The sequence below is a fragment of the Cygnus olor genome, chromosome 2 (genome assembly GCF_009769625.2).
Source record: "Cygnus olor isolate bCygOlo1 chromosome 2, bCygOlo1.pri.v2, whole genome shotgun sequence".
Lineage (NCBI taxonomy): Eukaryota > Metazoa > Chordata > Aves > Anseriformes > Anatidae > Cygnus > Cygnus olor.
Window position 1 is genome coordinate 34,915,519 of NC_049170.1, and position 23,026 is coordinate 34,938,544.

At 39.6% G+C, this 23,026-nt stretch overlaps 1 protein-coding gene across 13 annotated transcripts in view; it reads right to left on the minus strand.

Annotated features, from left to right (window-relative positions):
• OSBPL3 (oxysterol binding protein like 3) overlaps window positions 1-23,002 on the minus strand; it is a 90,171-nt gene extending 67,169 nt beyond the window's left edge. For 7 of the 13 annotated variants that reach the window (XM_040547811.1, XM_040547806.1, XM_040547802.1 and 4 more), the window contains exons 1-3: window positions 22,873-23,002; window positions 22,348-22,476; window positions 3,667-3,793 (exon numbers count right to left, since the gene is read on the minus strand). The gene's annotated coding sequence lies outside the window, so the exon portion shown is untranslated. Of the gene's footprint in view, window positions 1-3,666; window positions 3,794-21,886; window positions 22,270-22,332; window positions 22,477-22,676; window positions 22,761-22,872 lie in introns of those variants that run through there. The other 6 variants (XM_040547800.1, XM_040547801.1, XM_040547799.1 and 3 more) reach the window with 6 other exon arrangements.
• Window positions 23,003-23,026: the final 24 nt, after the last annotated feature.

Below are 23,026 nucleotides of genomic sequence, written 5' to 3' on the forward strand. Positions count from 1 at the left end.
CGTCTCTCTAAAAAAAAAAAAAGATATAATCCTGATGGAAGCATATGTTCTAACATATCTCTGAGGCAGACACAGATATCTATCAGAGAGGGAAGTTTTCATGGCTTCTGCAAGCACAGAACTGATTTACATCAAAAGGACTGACTTTGCTGATGACCTCCAGATAAAAACGGAATGTCTCTGCTCAGTGATGGTGTGATGAAAACATTTTCAGAGAAAATTGGTGAGAGTATGGACTGTCCATATCACTTCCTGGGGGAAAAAAAAAAGTTGAACCTCACTTTGTGAAACCGTCCCAGAAGTGCCAATAAAAACATAATTTGTTCTTGATCTTAAAACACAAGGGAACCAACCTGATTTCCTTTGGAATGACAAGACACAGCAGTTGCTACTTTTCTCTGCATAAAAACATACGGAATCACTACTTTGAGTAACAGGAGACAAGATTCATGAATTCTCATACGTTACCTTTGGCAATGCTAATCACCTATTTCAAGCACTTCTGTTCACAGTCTCTCACAAGATAGGCTGTAGGAACTATTAGAAATATCTGAATTTCATGGCTGAGGCATGCTGCATCCCTACTGCAAGAGGAACATGCTGCATCCATGATACCACACGATCATGGAGTTCACAACTGCCTACTGCTTCAGGCCCAATATCAGTCTGACACACGGTTGGCATTTACAAACGGCAACCTGCCCTAAAAGAAGCATTTAAGCTATTACTACTTTACAATGCTGTATTAATGAAATTGGACTGTACATTTGATCCACCTGTTCATAATTTCAAACATTTAATTTCTACTGAACGAATTCTAAAGCTTACATTATTCTGGAATCATACTAAATCAGCAGTCCAGTTGTTTCAAACTGCTCCCCTGTCTAATAGGGTATTATCTCTGTTTAAAATCAAAGTGACTATCATTAAAACAAAAACTACAAGCTATGCTGTTATGAAATAAGGTCATCTTGCTCCTTCATTCTCCCTTGCATAGATGCCATACAGGATGCTCAGATATATAGTCTAATTTAGTCTTAAACAATACAAAGTTAATGTGTTTCAGTAGCAACTACTGAGACAGTAGAGTAACAAATACATCTTTTCTCCCCTTCTCCACCTTTTCTTTGTTCCTTTCTTTTTGTCCAGAAACTTCTATCTATGCTACTATCAATTGAACAAGTTAATGACAGCATTCATAACTAAATCCACAAGTAAGGACTTTGGCATTCATCTGAGACAAATAACTTGAATTTACAGGCACCAGCTTGTGCACAAAGAAGAGTTAAGGTTGTGCACATTGGTTATTTTTGCATTTAGAAGCACATGCACGCTAAGATTTGACCTCATTTTCTTTCAAAGTAAGCAGCAAATGACATATTTTAGCACAGAATTCATAGTCCTGTACGAGTTTCTCATATAAGACAGTAAACAGCAGACTGTTGAACTGCCACTGTTAATAACATTTCTGTCAATATTGAGCTTACAAAATAAATATTGTGAAAAGTATTTAATTTTACTATGTTAGTGCTCCAAGTGAGAGAAGAACAAAAATCAACGTACATGATATTTGTACTAAAGAACTAAGCTTGGAATTTTAGTTTGGCAAAAGCGAGGAAACCTAAAAAAAATAGCAATGAATACACAGGAGTTGCATGAAGTTTCTCAAATAAAATTTAAAAAGATTGCAAAATGAGGATCGCTTCCTTCACTATATTTTTGTGTGTTTAAGTGAGCAGTAACGAATCCTTCTAAAGTCTCAATAACTTATGGAAACTGCTTCTGTAACAGCCATAGATTCATTTCAACTTTGTAAAATGAATTTAATTCACTTTAAGGTGAATTCACTTTGAACATCAAGTACTCTTTTTTTTTTTTTTTTTGAAAGATGGGGCTTTTCAGTGAAATTACACTGGGTATTAACATGAGACAATGTATATTAAGAAAGGGGATTATGAAGTATTAATGGATTCCAAGAACCTACCCAAACAGGATGGTACTACGTCAATATGAAAACTAAAATATTATTGTTAAGAAAAGTGATGGCTCTCATGGCAGCATTCTGCCACAGCAGACACAACAAAGAATTTCCTTTCTATAATCTTTCAAATTCTGATAGTTTTGTATCCCTGTAAATCTACCACCCGTCCTTCAGGAACTATCAAAATTGCCTTTCAGAGAACATTCTCGCACTAGAAGTTAAAGATTAAGATAAGCAAAATGAAGGTTTCCTGCCCTGACTTTGTCACAGGTTTCCTGCACAACTCCACAGAAAGCCATTAACGTACCTGTTCCTCAGGAACCCCTTCCAAAAATTAAACAGCCACATGCTGCACATTGTGAGCAGGGCTATATTCATTTCTGCCAAGTACACAAAGCTTACAGGTTGTTAGACAACCACAAAACATTACTTTGCTACTTAAATAAAAGCACACCAACATCATCAGCTAACTATTTCATAATAGTGTTTGATAAACTCTCCTATATGCACAGGCAAAAAGATCCTAGAGCAACCTGGCACCTCCCAGAAAGAGCACATAGTAGCAACGTAGCAGTACCTACCAAAACAAATAAACCAGGTAGGAGTATTTTCCACTCCTCTCACTCCTTGTTGGCTTCTAGCTTGTAGAAACTGGAAATGCACACAGCTGTTAATGGGATTAGCAGCAGCCACATCTAGCAAAGAGTCAGCCCCTGTGCCTGCTACATACTTCAGTTTCCATGACTCATCTCCAACTTTCCACTGCAACACAAGTCCTCCTGAGCAACATACAGTTAACAATACCTTGCACATGCTCACAACAGAAATGGGGAGAGATTGACCCTAGAAGAATTCACCAAGCAATGTCACTACCCTAAAAGACAAGTTGTTAATCGAAAGTACTCAGTGCCTCCTGATTACATGCTATCAGAAGAAGGTGAAATGCCACAAGTGCCATGCCCAGCAATATGACTTTGAACAGATTTCTTTCCCAATCCTAAATCTCACAATTAGTGAGCACACAGGCAAAAAAAAACTCACATCAACTAAGAACACGATTTTTTGTTGTTGTTTTGTTTAAGTAACACTAGTAACATAATCTCCCCTTGCCAAAGTCCCAGCTTTGGCCGTTTCTATGGAGAGCATTTCAGAAAGAGGTACAAACCACAAAGAAAATAACTGCACAACAAGTAGGAGAGTCTCTTCCTGACCTGGTAAGTTTCCAGTGGAAACCTCAAAGCCTAAGATTAAAGAAAACCCCCAAAATCACAGAATGGTTTAGGTTGGAAACGGTCCTTTTTTTCAACCCCAGTCCTCTCTCAAAAAGAGAGGCAGCTTTGAGGTATTTTCAAGCAATTGCCCTCATTACAGCAGAATATAAGGTTACATTATCACAGCCCCTGGTTTACCTCTCATTTCCTTCCTACGTCCTTCAATTCTTCTTCTAGACATAGTTAAACACAATTTATCATCCAAAAAGGAAATGGAAGTGCTGCCTCTATACCAGCAGTGCTACAGTCCTCTTCCCTTGTATAAGGACGGGGTGATTCTTCATAGTAAGAAGCTTCTTTCATCATATCCCCTATAAGCTGAAATAGACTCTATTCTCTATACCCTGAAATTTAACTTCTACTTTCCTATTCAAAGAGGGCTACACATCCATAATACAAGGAAGAGTGACTTACAGTGAATGGGCAGTCTCTCAGTGCTGACCATGAAGAATCCAAATCTCCTCTCCCTTTTAGAGCACTGGAAGTCTGAGCAATTCCATCAGGCAAAACCTGGCAAGCTCACATGAGTCTGCTGCTGGATCTGAAAACAAACAAACAAAAAAAATCAGGTGAAAAATAAAACTTACCCGTCCGTACCTGGGAAGCATGAGAGAGATACAAAATATGATCTACAAATATCTTGAAATTTTTGTTGCTGTTGTTAACTAAAATCTTTCCCTAAAATACAGCATCTATGACTACATCCTCCTCTCCTGAAGGGTATATGTGTGTATATATATATATATATATATATATATATATATATATTAGAAGTTCAGGTTAGCAAAATTCTCCTATATAAAAAAGCAACTAAATTTTAGGCTACTAACATACTAACAGACTAATACATTTTGTAACAGAAAACTTTCTTGCCCAAAGGATCCAGGATTCTGCACAACAGATGTGACTCTACTTAGGGGGTAGGGAAACCCACTCTCACACATCTTGTCAGCATAAAAAAGAAGGAAGAGTCCTCCATGGGAAGAGTTGCCAGGGGGTACTACTGTCTTTGACAAACTGTTATCATTATTCATCTGTTGCTTTGTAGCAACCAACATGCAGTTTTAACATTTATTCAAACGCTTTTTTTTTCTAAAGACAATCCAACTTTGCAGTTTTAGCAGCCTGTACAATATCTCTGGACAATCTGAACACCACCAATTTGTGCTAAAAAGGATTGATATTTTCACCTATTTCTATATTCGTAGACTGTACGATTCTATGATTATTAAATTTGAATTTCTGTTGAACCAAGCCAGTTCCCATATCGATGATAATCTTCCCAGAACTCTATAATCACCACAAGGCAAACCAGTATCTGGGTACCGCATATCATTTTTTGTTTATAAAATCTGGCCCATCGTTAAGCTTCTCCCAGTACTCTGAGGCCTTCCTGATCTTTCTTCAATATCAACATGAAAGAACAGAATTCCTCAAATTATTTGTACCCTTGATTAAAAACTGTTATCTACTATGTAGATTTGAAAAAATATAAATATACATATATGTGTGTGTGTATATATATATATATATATATATATATGTATATAGCTTTAGCAGTTATAACTTTTTTCTTAGTCATTATTTCTACATGCTGTGGATAAACCATACAGTTTCTTTTCAGTAACGCAACTACATTATTTTGCATTTGTTTAGTTATTGGCATTACAGCCTTTATTTAGTATTATTCTTAAAATATTGGCATGTTTTCCAGGGAATAAAAAAAAATAAAATCCTTTTCCCTGTTTTCAACCTGCTGAGTTTTGAGTAATACTTTTGCCTTCTCTTACCAATTGTCTATATTTAATAACTCCTAATTTCATGTTTATACTTAATTCCTTGTTTCTTCTATTTGTTACATTCCTGAAAATGCCACCGCCCCCAGCTGGTTTGGGATCTAAACATCTGTGATCTAATTTTAGGATTTGATCTTTTAACGTATGAGCTTGTTTATTTTTATAATAATCAAGATGTTAAGGTTGGAAATTGTTAAAGGCAGATTAAAAAAAAAACAACTTGATGTGTTAACTTTAGATTAATATAAAATATCGAAGTTCTTTCATTTGTTCTGCCTTTTAAATTTAAAGACCTAAAATAGCTACTAATGCAACAGCCCATTGACATTTTTAGCCTGTAAGAGCCTGTAGTGGGCAGAGGCAGCTGAAATAATAACATATTTGAGTGATGAACCAGCTTTACGATTTTATTAGTCAGACTTTTCCAAATCTATGGCTGGCACTTTTCCCAGTATCTCAAAAATTAAGCTGTTCTACATTTAAAACTACCAACTAATCACGCACTAAAAACTTCTCATGGTTAAGGCAACAGAATAACTTTATGATAAGCTTCTAAAAAAAAAAAAAAAAACAAAAAACAACTAACTTTCAAAAATAGTGCCTTTAATTCTTTGTGTTGTTTGTATGGAGAAAGTAAAAGAGAGAGGGAAAAAAGTAATCTGATATTGGTTTGTTTGAGAAAGCTACATTATTTATCAGGAATATATTACGTATCACACTGAAATGGCAAGTGCCCTACAGGAGAGTGACACTCAGTTGCCCCATTAAAGCCAATGGGTGCCTTTGTTCTTCCAGTCTTTCTATATTTTTTGAATATATAATAAGTCCTCCTACCCCAGGATGAAATTTTTCCTGCAACTCGCTAGTCCAAAAAGAGGAGCTTGCAGGGAGCGTGTACCCATGTTCCCTACTGCTCCCCAGCCTCACTGTGCTACATACAGTGATCTAATTCAGTAACAGGCAGAGGGATGCAGTGGCAAACTCTGGGACACGACCAACATAGGCACAGTTCCAGGGTTTTGGTGGTGGGGCTACTCTCACTTTTATTAAAAGAACAAAAAAACACAACAAAACAACAACAAAAACACAGAACAAAGCCCTCGTGAGAAATTAAAAGAGCAAGCAATTTGGACTCTTTTTTTTCCCCTTTTATTTATTTATTTATTTAGGGAAAAAGTGGAGTATACCACAAAATAAACATCTCTGCTCTCAGGAAATACAGATCAGATTCTAAATCTGAAAGACAAAAACAGTAGCTCTTTGGTCATACGGATATCTGTATAGCTCAACACAGCTCATGAACGTTAGTCCTCTTCACAACTTACCTATAAAATGGGCAACAGGTAGAAATTTATTTTTTACCAAAAAAAAAAAAGTTTCTGAATATTTTGCAAGGCAGGTAAGCACACTTCCTAAAATCATCTGGGAAATCCAGACCAGATTAAATGCAACACTTGACAGCCTGTTGATTGATCTACAGTTTTCTTAATTTTTTTTGTACTTCTGAAAGAAAAAAATAATCCCCACTTGTGCAGATGCAATATGTAGAGCTTCTCGCTGTCACATCCACAGACATTAGGAAAACTACAGCGTGGTACAATGGAATAGAACAACAAACTTAACTCTCAGTGGGTGACTACGGCTCATGTGAGCATCATAGAGGGATGCTCATTTAAAGCAGAACAGAGGAAATTAATTATCAGGTACCCAAGGAAAAAAAAAATGCAATACTTGACCTTTTCACAACTCCACAATTCACGAAGCTGTTTTGCACTGTACCATTCCTAAAGAAGCGCCATATTTCTAAGTATGTCTGGAAGAGCTGCAACAAGCTAAGAGCTGATCTGGCGACAAGATGTGACTGGGTACAAGTCTGCAGCAGGCAGAACCAGGCCCTTCAGGAGTAACCAGCCAATTCTCTCCCTTCTCCAAGTTTGCCATTTGTTTCTGCTGCAACTCCTAGTAAAACCAGTAGCAACACGACCAGAGAGTGGAATGAGATTGGGAAATTAGTCCAGCTCATAACTCAAGCAGGAAAGAAGCCAGACTTTTAGCCGCACTGTTAGCTGAACCAGTTCGCTGCAGGAATGCTTGTGCCAAAATTTAGGCAATAAAAAGAACAAACCAAGCAGCTGCAGACAGGACCCATAGAGCACAACTACCCCTTTTTTGTGAGCGGTGCAGAATTATGTTGGTTTGCACTGAAATTGGAGCTAGGAACAAAGCACCAGTAAGAAAGCAAGCATCTTGCCAGATTTATTCGGCAATAGACTTGCCTTCTAAAATTCAGTTTGATGTATGTGAGCAAAAGCTGTCAGTAATGCCAAGTCTGACTGAAACCAAACATTAAAATCTTATAGTTTGCATGATGGATAAGCTAGTTACAAATGTCATCACGCAGTGCTAGCTTTAATTGCTCTGAGCTAAATATAACTTTCAGAATCTAATAGCTCCCCGCAGCTTTTCTGTCTTTCAAGAGAAAAGAAATTTCCAGTTCGAAAAAGCAGATAGGCGCACAGTCGCGTATCACAACTGAGAAACAGGAAGCAAACCTTAACGATGATTAAGTTTTAAGAGTTTCAAACACCCGTAGAGAAGGACTGGTTTCAACAGGCTGCCGTTTGCTTTGCTCTTCCACTGCTCTGCTTCCATTTAGGTACCGTACCTGCTCCTTTTTGGACTCTGCCATTTCTTCACTGTATTAGCAGACTGTGCTGAGTCTCACTTGCCCAATATTTCCAGCCAAAATACTGCCTTCACCAGCAAGCTGCCCTGGCACCACCTCGCTTCTTCGTGTACCGCCGACGTGAGCACCCCAGGGGAGGAAGAGGAGGGTGAGTCTCCTGCACACGCACGCAGCCTGACCCTTACCTGTATTGCTGCCGTGTATTGCGTGACACACGAGGGAGTCCAAAATCTGCTATAGCTGCAGAGACTGCACCGCCCCAATAAAGGCGTGAAACAAGTTCTCTTCTGCCTTCTTACACCGAAGAAGGATTTTGAAAAACGTAACTGCGAAAGTTTTACATAGCAAGGCTTCACTTTCCCTCTCTGAGCTGATAAAGGGTTACAGGCTGAAAATTTGGCTGACACCTAGAAATATGTTCTACAGATTCTGCATTTTTGTTAACCTCCATTTTACAGGTCATTATGCAATTGCAGTTCCCCCGCTATTCTTCAAATTCAAGAAGCGGGGAGCCACTGCTGCAGTGACAGTCTTTCCACTGACTGCACACCCCTCCCATCACCTGCTTGTACCCCCTCCTCTTTATCTTTTCTCTCTAGTTTTATCCAACCTCTGCTCTTTTTACTGAGCTGAACTCAGCTTCTTCAAAAAAAAGAAAATATATATTTTTAAGATTTCCGGTCGTCTTCATCCCTTGTCTGTGGTGAGTGGGGACAAAAATAGTATTGTTACTTATAGAAAAAAAAAAGTATTCATCAGACCACACGAATTACTGAGTGCAGCATTAGAGCTGAAAAGATGGGCTAGCTAAAACCCCAGCTTTGCCTGTGTTACCGAGCTGTGCACATGCTGTAGGAGCACCAGCTGGAGGGCTGCCAGGAAATACCTACTACACTGAACAAGTCCAAGTCTAGCATCCCGCAAGTTTTCCTGCCTACCGTTTCTGAGCGGAGGACCAGGCTGGATAAAACAGGCTAAAGGAATTATGCCTATTTGGTGCTGACTGAGAGAAGTTTTAAAGCAAGCCTCCTCCTGAAGAGGAGGCTCTGCACCAGAACATCCATGCTCTGCTGCCACAGAACAGGAGAAGGGAAGAACAACTCCCTGCTGTCAAGGCAGGCAAGGACAGACTTCATTTCTCCATCTCTAAATTGTAGTTTAAATTGCAGTGTCACCACTCGTTGCCACTGAGATTTTTCTTTCCGAAGTAACAGACTAAAATGTGGATAAATGATGTCAAAAATAGGAACAAATGCTCTAGAGGCTTTGTGTAACAGACCTTCTGTCACTCTTACGGAAGGCATTTTTGTTTTAAAACCTTGCCAATCACAACAGCCTATTCAGTACAGCTGAATATTTCAAAAGACCAAGCAAACATCATGCACCTATGGTGGACAAACACACCCTAAATGCTCTGTGCTAACTGGTGTGACCCAGAAGTCCTCAGCACAGTTGGTGCCCCAGCCTCGTAGTATCCCACCCTCTCCCTGCATTTAAATCCATTGCATAAGGTGCAGCAAGAAGAGATGCACCGCACGCTGCCTTTAAAAAAGGTCGAGAGGCAAAAATGCACAAGGGAAAGAATTGGAAGCATGGTGGACATCAGCCAAAGCAAACGCAGGATTAGTCTGGGAAAGGAAACATGCAACTGCGATAACCTGATGTGACTGTCCAGTAAATCTGGATCTGAAGATTAGCAGGAGAGAAAAGATGCTAGAAAAAGGTGATTTGTTTTCTTGCTATTGGTAATACTGGAGAGATTTTACTCTCCTCTCCAAAATTAGAACACTTATGTAAGTATAACCCCTTCTTCTTTTCCTCTTAGCCTCACACGCACACAAACCCCCCCACACACACGCACAAAAAAAGTACCTTCAGCCTCAGGTCAGGACAGCTGAAGCCTAAATATTTACAAAATTTCCATGGAAAAAAGTAATTAATTAAAAACCAATTATGTTAAAACAACAGGATCCATGAGAATAAATTTCTTCCATCCTCCAGAAGCTGTAATCTACTCAAAGAACATTTACTCAAAGACTTTTTCCTGGGGGAGGAGGCAACCAGAAAAGCATGTGGCCAACTACATCTCTACACATTCCAAAATTTACTTATTTACCAGATTCTTTTCTTTTCTCTGCATTTGGTGACCTGCAAGATTGCCTCATTCAGCTGTAACAATAGCTGCTGAAAAACACTGGCAACAGCTGCTACTATGTATGTGACATTAAGAGGAAAGAAATACACATACACACACTCGCTTAAATGTGACTGATATATATGCGCTTTCTCCCATAGATATATCTATGTATAATCTGTCTATAGATAGATAATGCACTTCAATGTGATTTTAGACAGACAGATGGATACGTATCTTATCCCATTTAAGTGAATGCTTCCACCGCCAGATCAAGTAATTCACACATGCAAGCCTTTCTCCCTCCTCCCTGCACTTTAGGTGTTCCCCTGCTGATTTGAAACTTATTTTTCCTGGGTGTTCAAGGTTTCTTAAATTACACTTAGAGAACAGAACAGTGAGGGAAAAATAAAGAAAAATGAGGATTATTTATGTAGCGAGACTTCAAACAATTGATCCAGCTATATCTCAAGGGATTTAATAAAGAGACAGAATAAATAACGAAGAGAGAGAAAGTTGGGTGAAACACCAGAGTATTCAGAGCTACTTGTGGAAAAAGGAATTTCCTGCTTATGGACTGTTCATGAGACAAAGACACTGACCCTCTAGGACAGGTGACGTACCCAAGAAGGGATTTACAGATGAGAGTGAGAAGTGAGAGTTGTTGCGTGGGTGCCCAGTCTTGACATCTAACTTCACTGCACCAGCAGAGAAAAATGAGGATGTGGCCATGAAGGATTCTTCTCTCTGATAGTTTCACAAAAGACTAAGTCCTAACATGGATGTGAGCAGGGGTCAGAAAGATAACTAGTCTGTCCAGTTAAACTTACACGACCAGATGAAGTGTTTTGAAGTATCAGTGCATTCATTCAAAATAAGTAAAACAAAAGGAGAAAAATGAAAAGAAAAAAGCTTGTTCTACAAAACTGAGTAACTTGAAGTAGTTATTAAGTATAAGGCTAAATATAACAGGGACAACAGAGGCTTGGTGGCTAAAGCACATATGTGCTTTTCGTAAAGCCCGTGCTATTCAGAAGTCAGAAGTAGATGTTGGGGTGATGCATATTGACACAAATTAAAACTGTGATAGATTAAAATATATAGACACACACACACTATACACATATATAGTGTATATATATGCATATATATGAGTATATATATACAAAAAACACTGCAAAGTAAGAACAGAATCTGTTTGGGTCCAAAAAAGCACTTAAAGAAGGACTGCCCTGTTCAGAGTGCTGTGAGTCTGCAATAGATTCACAAAATCCAGCCTCGGTACAGATTTTATTAGAATGAAAAAATATTAGAGAAGTGTGCATTACAAGAGATTAACTTCTCCAACAAGTGAATAATAAGCAAAAGGATTTAGCTGAAGTCAGGTGGGCTGAGGAATTCAGATTCTCCGTATCAGAAATGCTGAGCTGCTGCTTCATTTAAGGTGCAGAAATGTATCTGGAAGTTACTTGTGGGGCGTAGCATACAGAAGATAGCATACAGAAGACAACTCGTGAGATGAAAGAGGCCTAAGTAGATAAATAGCTTCTCCAACCCTCCCGAAAAGGCAGGGAAGGAATTGATTAAATAAATTGCACCTCATATGTTAAAGTGCAGAAATAAAGTTAAAACATTCCAAAAAATGGACTTTAAAAAAATATTTAAAATTAAGTTCTTCAACAACACATCAAAACTAAGCAAAGAAGGAACCTGGTGGTGACTATTGCCTAGTAGAGAAACAAAGACAGGATGCCTACTACAAAACAGGCCTGGAAATTACGACATGGAATCAGAACTAAAAGCTTTCTTGAGCACGAATTGAGGAAACCAGGCAACGCTGTTACAGATCTCTGAAAGAAAAGGCAGAGGAAATTGTACACAGTTGCAAATAAAACTTTCATGCATCCTCAGGTTACCTGTCTACCTCACCCCTACCTTATCTACACATTTAAAAAGAAACAATCTATACTTTTTAAGCAGACCAGCAAAAACAAACAAACAAAAAACCCCAAACAACAACAACCCCCCCGACACACACACACACAGTAGAAGGTAAGTTATGATAGGAGAGCAAACAGGACACTTATCTTCAGAGTTAGGGAGCAGAGAAAAGAAATCAGGCCAGCTACAATCAGTAACATGCAAGATTTCAGATCAAGTCAAAGAATCATACAGAAATATCACAGTCAATGGTATATGATGAATTTTTTAAAAAATTTAAAAGTGAGTGAAATATGCAGATATCATCTAGACCTGACAACTGCATACAACATACTAATCAAGCTGGAAATGATTGTATTTAACAGCAGAATTGCAAAGTAACTAAGCAGCTGGTCAGAGAACGTAATTAGAAAATACCAGGCTGGACAGAGATCACCAGAAGAGGTTACTAAGAATTATCTTGGGGCTCTATTCACTAGTCCTGCTACTAGTGGCAAAGGAATTGAAGCGTCTACTGAAATTCCCTGCTGACAAAAAGCACAGAGGCATCTCTGATGCACCAAGTGACCAAAACACAAGGTGAAGGAACCACACGAACAGAAGCAGTGAGACAAAGCGCAGCTCTCAAGTCCCAGAGGCAAGGCCAGCAATCCAAGGAGCAGGATGAGCACAAATTCTGCTGGGAGCAGCTGGGAGCAACCAAGGAAGGGAAGGTACCTGCCTGTTTGAGCTGATTGCAGATTCACTAAATCACCAGTTTGATGAAGGCTTGAAAATAAAGAGCTATTCTTTGACATGAAGTAAGGCATTTTCTACAGAGATAATACAGAGATGCATTAAAAAAAATAAAAATCTTTGTGCAAGGCAGTGCTAGCACTCAGGAAGCCCAAAATAGCACATAAGACATATGAGAGATAAATGTACTCTTCTGCAAGGGAGATGGACAACAGAATATCCTCCTGAAGTGAATATCGGAGCGTATGTAGTCAATCACTAGATTCTCTGCATCTCTTCAAGTAGAAATGAAAGATGACAGGGGAAATGGAGAGCGTTCCTATGAGAGCTGAAAGAGAAGTTAACCAGTTTAGCGTAGCAAAACAAAGGTGCAGAGGGAATACAGGTGCCCTTATAAATGGTGAGAGAAAACACTAATTTTAGCTAGATGCACAGACTGGGTGTGAATGCATTTATCCGGAATCCTGGAATAGCATTTTAGTCAAAGCAACGAAGTTCTGAAATACTCTGTTAATGGGACAACTAGGTCAAAGCTCCAACTATTTTTAAGAGGATGCTTTGTCAGATTACAAAAGGGATTATACAAAAGTATTGACTGCAACAGAAATACCAAAGATGAGTATCCAGGGCCTCTCTTCCACTCATATGAAGTGCCAGTACAGCCGCTTTCAGTAAGAATACCATTATATACTACTTAAAAATCTACTGGTGATTTAACCTGGTCTGCCAAGTGACCTTGATGTAATATTTTTAGAATTTCCCTTACTAAAAATGAATTACCTCAGCTTTACTCATCACCTGTATTTTTTCTGTATGATCTTCTTTTATTTTTTATCATGGTGTGTGTGGTGGTTTTTTTTGTTTGTTTGTTTCTTATGGAATATTAATTTCAAAAAGTGGCACATCAAGGAAATAACACTTTTTAGAATCTATGTTTAGGCTACTGAGCATATGTGGCTTTTACTATATTAATTTCGACAATGAGATTTGTTGATATTTTCTTCTTAATTTGATGAAATTTTCGAAGATGAAAATATTTTGCATGTTCTTGACTTCCTGAAGATGAGTACTGCAGAGCTCTGGAACCCTGATACACAAAAACAAGCATTTTGGAATCTCAGTGCAGGGATCAGAACAGCTTTCTTCAACTCCCCAAAACAAAGCAATAAGAGTTATTACAATGAAAATTTTAACTTCATTATGTAGTACATAAACCTTTTCATTTAATTGAATTCTTTAAATTTACACTATCTATATTAAATGAATACATAGTTCTTTCTTCCTTACTGTACAAGCTACTTGGCTCACATTACAAACAGTGCAAGGCAAAACAGCACATATAAGTTTTACTTTTGGGAAACTGCCCAAATTCTTTCATCCCATTCTTAACAAGTAGTCCAACATACTTCTCACCATACAAACATGACAATTCTTCATCATATTTCCTTACAATTAGTCCATGCTATCGGAACTATGACAAGAGAGAAATCTGGCAGGCAATTATTATTTTTTTTTTATTATTTTTTTTTAAAAAAGGAAGTCTCTCCTATGCTTCAGCTTGTAAACCTTAACAATGCAACGTGTAAACCCAGACTGCTCTAAAATACATTTTCCACATTTCCCCTAAGACTATTTTAAAATAATCAGAAATTTAATATACACCTTTATCTGTGCAGATCCAACAAGGAGTAAACCATTAACTCAGTCAGCACTGACATAAGACACGCTAGAGTTTCTTTTCCACCAGCTGTTTTTTTTGTTTTTATTATTATTAATCACGTCTACCCAGATTATGACTTCTGATTATTTTGAAGGCCCAGAAAGAAACATAGGGAAGTTAAAAAGAAAAACAAGGCAGTTTGGTCAACCAGAATAAGCAGCGAGAATTAAAGATACGTATATTCATACATAAAAATCTGTTTTCCCATCCTTCATCTCTATTTCTCTTACCACACACCTCCCTTCCTCTCAGCTGTAATCGTATTAGGCCAGGCTAAAACAGAAGATCGATTTGATAGATACAACAGCAAGCAACAACTGATACACAGCCTACACCTCCTTCTCTCTCCTGAAGTAACCCATCGTACAAGTGACAATGCACTTGATTTCATTGCTCAACAGTCCTTCAGAACAAAATTCCCTTATGAATTCAAGTTCTGCAAGATGTGAGTGCCGGGAGACAGGACACACTGAAAAAGGCACTGCACCTTCCTATTATTCAAGAAACAACATTTTAGTTTCAGAACATAAAATCCACTTAACCGTAAGCAAAGATGATTCTTAAGTAGGACTCTGCACATTAAAATACTGTTTGACAGTTTTGTTTGAGAACATCAAAAGTACACAATTCTCATTCTACACTGAACGTGGGATTTTTCTATGTTAACCATGCACTCTAGCCATATTAAAGCAAATAACGCAAGCTCGTTGGTCAATGAACATTTGGTACTTCAATATGAACTGTCATTGTGTCAGGATTACCAAGGCTGAAATGGCATCCACAGTTAGGAAGATGTGGATGTTTCCAGGTACTGAGCCATGCCATGAAATCAAAGTTCTCCCCATGCCTCTTTAGTAGGAAGGGGCCACCACCACAGACAAGCTCCGCAAGTATTTCCCAAAGTGAGGGCATTCAGTCACTTAACGACACCCAGATACAGCCACTCTTCCACCACTGAATTACAGTGGAATCAAGGAAGCCATTTGCTTTAAAGCAAGAAGGACGAAGAAACAGCTAGGAATAAATGGGGAGATGTATCTTCCCTGTTCAGCTTATCACACTCATCAACTAGGACTACAAGCAGATTGTTAAAGCTCACCTGATAAAAACAATGACCTTGTGTGCATTCAAAAATACTCAGTGGTGTCACATTACTTGAAATTTGATCTTTTAAAATGTAAGATTATCACCCGTAAGGGATCTTCGGTACACCAGCAATTTCACAAATATGACATGCCAGAAGAAAGTGACCTTGAATACTTAAGTGCCCCTACAATAAAAGGGGGGGAAAAATTACTAGTCACTCTTGTCAAATAGTCCATTTTGTGAAAGCCTAGCAATATATATTTTTTTAAAGTCTCATCTGCCGGAGTGATATCCTGGCGACGGCTCTGCTGTTAATTTGCAAGTAGAAATGTTGATCCTGCTGAACTTCAAAGGATATGATATTGTGTAGTATAATACATGGAAAAATAAGAAGTTTGTGTGTGGAAAGAGGCCTGTGATTCAGCTATTCTGTGGAAAATTCTAATATCTCTGAATCTGACACGAAGTTCCATATTTATTCAGTGAATTAAGTGAAGAAAAAAAAAAGCACATCATTTCAGCAGTGTATGTTTATTCTTATTCTAAGAAATAGGATGTTAAAAGCTTGCTTCAACTATACAGACTGGACATCAGCGAAAAGGCAAGAACTTTATTTATAACAACAGTTTCTTACTTCATTAAGTTCCCCTTTCTCAGCAATTTGCAATTCTCTAAGCACTGGGAGATATTTAGTAAGTGAGCTTCAGTTTTATAAGGTTCATTATGTTATTGTAATACTAAGTGCTTCTGGTTTTATCACCTTGCAGACAAGGTACATAGATTTGAAGAACTCTAAGAAATCTGAAAGTGAATTCAGAGATATCATGGCCACCACAGGAAAAAATGAAAGATAGGTTTTTCACTGGTTTTGGCTTAGCTCACTTTTTGGCTTACTGGTATGTGACAGTGCTTAGCTGGCGGTGAGTTACAGGGGTTAACTCACAACAGTCAATCAGTATAAAGTATCAGTAGTATTCAGTTAAGGAAGATGAGAAGCAATCGTAATACTCTGTCCAACTTTTTCACTCAACATGAAAATTTTGCATTTCATTTCCCTTTAGATCCCTCCCCCGGAAGCTTAAGAATAGCACCGCAAAACAACCCCCCCACGCAGCTCAAGAATCTAAACCCAGCTGAGTGCCCTCAGACTATTTGTTGATGCTACTAAGGGTACAGCTACTAAATTCACTTCCCAAAAGCCAGTAACTTTCTTGCCAGGACACGACAAAGTCTTGTAGACCTTATACCAAAATTCTCTTCCTTCTACTGTTAGGCCATAGTCAAAAAAATTCACAGGAAGTATCAACTCTTTTTCCCCAACATGGCTGTTGCTAGAGTTCAGTGACAAAAGTAGATTTAACCTAGATTCTCCCCTCTTCATCTGCAAATTCCTTGTTATCTGGCCATTGTATCAGCAAACCCCATTAGTTCTAGCTCTCTTCTATTTCTAGAAGTCATCTTCTGTCAGATACACCAGAAATCATCCAGAAATAACCTATTCCAACTATGGTTGCACCGTGCTGTATGAAAGATTACCTGCAGCCCACTCACAAGGATGTGCAGTGATCCGATCCACTCTTGACCCATGCAAGACTGGAAAAGAATGCTAGGACTGCAAGTGACTTTTCAAAAAAAAAAAAATAAAATTCTAAATCTAGCAGAGTCCGCAGAGCAGAGTCGCGCTAAGCTAAACTGCAAAATACACTACTAGTTACCACAGAATGGCTGAGGTGGGAAGGGGCCTCTGGTTGTCCAACTGACCTGCTCAAGCAGGGCCACCTACAGCTGGTCACCCAGGACCGTGTCCAGACAGCTCTTAAATACGTCCAAGAATGAAGTGTCTGCAATCTCTCTGGGAGACCTGTGTTCAGTAACCCACACAGTGGAAATAAAGATAAAAAAATATTTCCACATGTTCAGATGGAACCTCCTGTGCTCCTTCGCTTTGTGCCCATTGTCTCTTGTCACTTGTTAAGATGTAGGACAGGACAAAACCATTACCAGAATGCTATCTTTTAAGGAAACTAAAGATAAGTGCTCTGAGGGATTCCACAAACCCTGTTTGACAGTAACAGCAAGTAAGATGCCGTTCTGAGAAGCTTCCAGGACATCACAGCACCAGGGTAGGCTGCACAGACTTATTAATCACTCTTACTCACCAGCAAAAAGTTAAGGAGAAATCTTATCTTTAGATATAGTCTCAATAATGCCCCCTGGTTGTTAATTTTTGTTTCTTCATTCCATTATCACTTATATAGAAAGCAAAGACTTGCAATCTTTTAGCAATAATACCAGGTCCAAATAGCCTGATACACGCTAAGACCGGAAAGTTCTTGGAACATCTGCTACCCAAATGGCTGCACGATTCCCAAAATCAGAGGGGTCAAGTACTACTCAGCTGTAGACACAGATACATCCCATGAGGGGAAGAGAGAAGGAAAAAAACAAAATGTGAGGAGTTACTAAACTGTTGAAAGGTATCTGTCAGCAAGTATCAGCCTGCCTGTGTCTGGCAAGCAGCACAGTATCAGGGAGGGAACCTGAGAAAGGCACCACACTCCTACCACAGTCATCTCTACGAAATAGCAAAGACTCCCCGTTGCCCACATCCTTTGGAGTTAACATCATCAGCTCCTCAGTATGCAGATGGTAATCACCAGTGTTTTGGGGATCCCCATTGACACTGATAATTTACGCTTACTTAGCTAAAGCGATCAAGCAGTACCACCGAAAACAGACATTTCCTTTCTTACTTTTATTTTTTAAATTAAAGATATGAAAAGGTCAGCGACTGATTCTCATTCATAATGAAACTTCCACCCTGCCCCGCCACTACAAGTTGCACTTAAATTCACAGTTTGTGCTGTCATGGTTGCATCTAGGGGATCTCAGCACTCGGGTTTGTCACAAGCAAGGGATCTGGAAACAAACGAGGGAGCTGTTCGCTCTGTCAGAATACAGTAATTTATAAGACTATTAAACAAGCTCCTTTGCTAGCACTGTGGCTGCAACCAGCGCAGTTCCAGATGCCAATACGAGCACGACGTGCTCTGCATGATGTTCAGGGGAGGCACTGCTATTATGCCTCACAGCCTGAGGCAGCGGCAAAAACCTTTTGACAACAAAACTTATCAAAACTGGTTTCAACGCCATCTCTTGCCTTTACAGACAGGACAGCAAAAGCTCCCCTATAAGGACAACAATTGTATGTTTCACTTAGGGCGTTAAAACTATGAAGAAACTCCCTCCGCCCCTTCTCAAGGCTATTTTTCTAGACCGACAAAAAAAATTAACTTAGAGGAGAGGAAGACATTTCAACAGAAATTTTTAATATGAGCGACTGGTTGCAGAGATAGAAGAATGTAGCGCCAGCGACCAGGATTCTGCTCTGCTCGTTTTAAAACTTGAAGGGCAGGATTTAACCTTCAGTAACAAGCAGAATTAAGAATGACACAGATGGGCTTGTGCACTGAGAAGGATAAAGTCTCCCACACACACAGTCCTGTTGGTGACTGACAGGCCGTTCAGAATTTGTCTCTTCTGTGGTTTCAGCTACTGTCCAAGCAGAAGGAAGAAAGTGCTTAAGGCAATAGAGTATGCCCACACAGTTGTTCTTTACTAGAACTGCTAAGACCTGGAGCTTCATTCGGTTTCACCAGCAACTATATGGAAAATGGAACAGACGAATAACAGAACAATAATGCATACACACTGAGACTAGGAAAAACCTCCAGAATTATGGGGAAATAGGGGAATAAAAGAGAGAACATCAGAGAAAGGTGACCTCAAAGTGATTTAAGCGATGGCCACAACAGATAAGATGACAGCAAAAGTAGAGTCATGGCATTATTACCGTAAGTAGCAATAACAGAAATGGCAGAAATTAAGATGAGGGAAGAGTAAGACTACCTTCAGCCAGGGAAATGTTTCAAACTTCCAGTCTAAAAACATTCACATGTGGATACACCACATAGCCAGAAAGCCCCACGTTTCAAATTTTTCTAACAACAACAAAAAGTCATTACTGAAACCCAACATCGAAGTACAGTGCATATCATTAACGTAAAAGAAAAAGAAGAGAGAAAATAAACACTGGTGCAAACAAGGATTAGTTTCTCAACTTTAATATTTTGGATTGTTATCATCTTCTTTCTAAGAGCAGCAGTTAAATACAAATACTGCATGACAATTATGGCACTGTATACCTTAAAAAAAAAAACAGTAAAAATGTTATGTTTTGGTTTAACCAACACACAGGCAGAATCTGAAGCTATCACTAAGAACTTGGCATTATGGGGAGATTAATCAAAAAGAAAATTCAATTCCCAACTGATGCCTTACATTAGGAGGCAGAAGAAAGGTAGATTTGTTTGCACACCCATATTAACATAAGTGCCAAAGAAAACATTCAGAAAAAAATAGTTGTTGACATGGCAGCAGCTGTATTTGCCAACCTAATACGATCCAACCAATAAACCCCCCACTACTGAAAGACCAAAGAGGGAACCTTCAGGCCAGGTACTTGTACCTTAACAACACGACTTGAAAGCGAGAAACCTAGAAACACAAATAGAGACACGCCTCCTGGTCAGACAGGGAATGCAGTTTGGCTAACCTGCCATATAATGACTACAAAGGAAGAATTTTTCAAAAATCAGTTTAAACTGTTACAATGCTGAAAAGAAAAGCACAGAGGCATGTGGAGAATCATATATGCTGCCCTCCTTCTGTGACTCACCCGATGCTATTATGCAGCCACTGTTATCAGGCTTTCTTACAGCCAGCTGTACAATTTGTAAGTTTGGAGATCCCTCCAAGTGCTAGAAACTCCTAGCAATTCTGAATGCACTGTTTCAGCTCAGAGCTCAAAGATCAGTGAAAGTCAGTTCCCACTCCTATATGGAGTACTCACTCTTATTGTATCTTGTACTCTCACTGTTCCACCACACATAACAAGGATTCCTATCAAGTCATGCATAACAGTTATTTATTTTCCTCAGAATAAAGACTCAAGAACCACATGTTCAGCCTTCAGCCAAAGATGGAGAATTGTTAGCAAACATGCACTGCACACATTGCTCAGCACCTTCCACATCCAAAGTGGCTCAACTTTAGTTCTTTCTACTTTTGTGGTTAGCGCCATAGAACGCCCAGGCACTGAAATAGAATTAAGTGCTGTTGTGCTTACTGCTATATATTAACACGTGACTTCTACCCTAAGGAGCTTGCATTGAGTCAGTGGTGTTCTTGCACACCAGACAGGCAGGACAGTAAAGGCTGAGCTGCGCTGGGCTAATCAAATGCTTTTCTCAATCTCAGCTAGCGTTTTCTTAAAGCACGCAGTGCTTTTATTAACAATGCATTTACCAGAACTGTCATTAAATTTGTGCTAAAACAGAACAAAACAACAACAACAACCTAGCACTTGGATCATGTAACAATCACCTCAGTTTGGACACTTAAATAGAAAGAGAATTTGTGCAAGTTCTCTTCCTTCACTGAGGCTGTCCTCAACTTTCTGTTTGTTTGTTTGTTTCAAGCAACATGAAACAATATGCCATGAGTTTCATGTTGACAGAATCCTAAACTAACAATAAAATACTGTGTTAATTCATGTCATAATTTCATATATAATTGAATCTGGTATTTCTGATCATATGATATGTGCTGCATGGAAGTCACAAGCAGCCTCAGGACCTTTGCAGGAGGAGCAAGCTAAAACAGACTGAAAGGAGAAATGAGTTATGGATATCCTGCTTCCCAAGAGCATACCCACAGCAGTATGTTTCTCAACTATTATGTTTCCTATTTTACTTACATTGTCGTATTATCATCAACACCCACGTCTCTTAACCTTGATGGCAGGCAGCAAAAATTATTCTAAGGTAATTAAAATACATTTCCTCAGTGTTAATTTCTAAGTTAACAGAATAAAGACAAGCACCCACAAGAGGACATAATGTTACATACACAAAACCTCCTCATCCTTCAGATAAATGAGAAACTAAAGCAATAGAACATTTGTTTCCAGGCATATTCTTCACGGATTTACATACCGGTACCACAAGTGACAGCTGCATGCGACTAAAAACTATGCATGTCCCCAAAGTATACTGCTTGAGCATAACCACAAAGGCAGAAGACAGACACCAAAATTGAGAATCTCAAAGACCTCAGCAGCAAGTCAAAATTAAGCCTGAAGTATATCAGCTACAAAATGAGAAAAGCCTTCCTGTTGAAAATGTAGTTCATATGTGAATTGCTTAGAGCACTGTTTGTAGCAACTGAAAACTCATTCTTACAATTAGAAACCATATGATCCAAGACTGCCACAATGTCACAATTCACTCTAATTTCTACACAGCATGAAATAAAACCTACAGAATGTGACTAATGAAAGAAATACTAGATAACATGCCTATTAGACATACGTGCATCTGTTTATAATACAAGCTATTTTAACTAGACCCAATTCTGTAAGATGACATACACACAGCATCCAGAAAAAGGTTTTGTATATAATACAGCATACTTACATTTGCAAAAGTAAATGAGCTAGCCACACATGCAGCGTTGCAATAAGCACACTCTATCAGAGCCTCAGCATCATTTCCTGTCCTTAGTGAACGTGCTGGTAATTTCAGCCCAACCACAACTGCTCAGCACCACCCCCAGAACACACACATGCACGCTCGTACACAGATAGCATCTCCAATCCCTAAAGTTCCCCTCCCACCCTTCCTGCATTCAAACCCAGACGCCGTACAGAACGATAGAAGGGGACGGGAGCGGGCCTAGCGCCGTGTGCGTGGCGGGGAACGGCACCAAGATGAGGAACTGCGAAGCCAACGCAGTGGAAGCGCGGCGATAACATTCAGCCTAATCCATCGGAGCGCAGACTAGAGAGCTTTACTTAAGATTTAAAAACAGACGTATTTTCAATGAAAAGGCTGGAAATTAAGATAAATGACACTGTGTATACCCAAACAGGACTTACGGGCTGACAAAATGAAGCGGAGCGAAGCGTTCCCAACTCGGCGGTTAAAGTCAAGGGATGGAGCAACAGCCCGCGTCCCTTCTCCGGAGAGCAGAGAAGGAAAAAAGCGCCGTGACAGTCATTGGAGGCCTAGAAAAAAGTGCAAAGCAGGCAAATTACGCTACAAGGAAGAAGTAAATTTACCAAATGCCCTTTTCTCCGGCCACCCCGCACATCCCCCTGGTAGAACCAAGCCTCAGCGAGCAGTACCGAGCGGCTGGGAGCAATGGAGCAGCTCAGTGTTCAAATTGCTTGTAATTTGTCCCCAGATTGCTCGTAATTAGTCGCACCCCATCGGAAGCCATACTGGAGGGACTTAACCCATTGCCCTGCGCCGCGGGCAGGGAGAAGCCACCAGAACAACGGGGGCATCCCCCATACCCGCCAGTACGAGCCCCGTCCCAGAGCTAAAAACGCCTGGAAGCAACCCCCCGGCGCGGTGCGGGATTTATTCAGTTTTATTTTAATGTAGCACAGCGACAATACCTGAACCGGGGAGGGCAGGAGCGCGGGGCGGCCGCTCGGCTACCTTCGCCTCCGCTCGGCTCCGGCCGACCGGACACGACCGGCACCGCGGGGGGGGAGGGAGTGGGGGAGAGGGGGGCGGGACCACCGGGCTCGATTGGCAGCCGCGCTGGCC